General features: G+C 35.8%; 1 protein-coding gene across 3 annotated transcripts in view; it reads left to right on the top strand.

Moving 5' to 3' along the window:
• Positions 1 to 355, top strand: part of acot11a (acyl-CoA thioesterase 11a) — a 16,261-nt gene that overhangs the window by 782 nt on the left and 15,124 nt on the right. The gene's annotated exons all lie outside the window — the stretch shown is intronic.

Below are 355 nucleotides of genomic sequence, written 5' to 3'. Positions count from 1 at the left end.
TAGTATGAGTCAAAATATTGCGAGATTAATTCAAAATATTGAGATTTTTTTTATTATTTTGAGATGTCAAATAGAAAAAGAGAAGTCCAAATATTTTGAAAGTTTCACATTATAATGACGTAACGTTACATTGTGTTTTTTTACGTCACATTGGGGGAAATTGGCTTCCATAGCTTTATGTGTAAGCCAGGTGTCTTGGAAAACTGACGGTGAGAGAAACTTTTTGATCTTAGAAGAAAACAACGTGCAGTTGAAAATGAGTCATTGTACAGGAAGCTGTTGCACTGAACTGTGTCGCCATCATTGGCTGTATGAGTGCCACCTGCATGTAACCACTGAACTAATGGGACCTGAT

This window comes from Morone saxatilis, unplaced genomic scaffold (genome assembly GCF_004916995.1).
Source record: "Morone saxatilis isolate NCDOM2014 unplaced genomic scaffold, NCSU_SB_2.0 Contig23, whole genome shotgun sequence".
Lineage (NCBI taxonomy): Eukaryota > Metazoa > Chordata > Actinopteri > Moronidae > Morone > Morone saxatilis.
The sequence above is the reverse complement of the archived record's forward strand: the minus strand, read 5'-3'. Positions and strand labels throughout refer to the sequence as shown.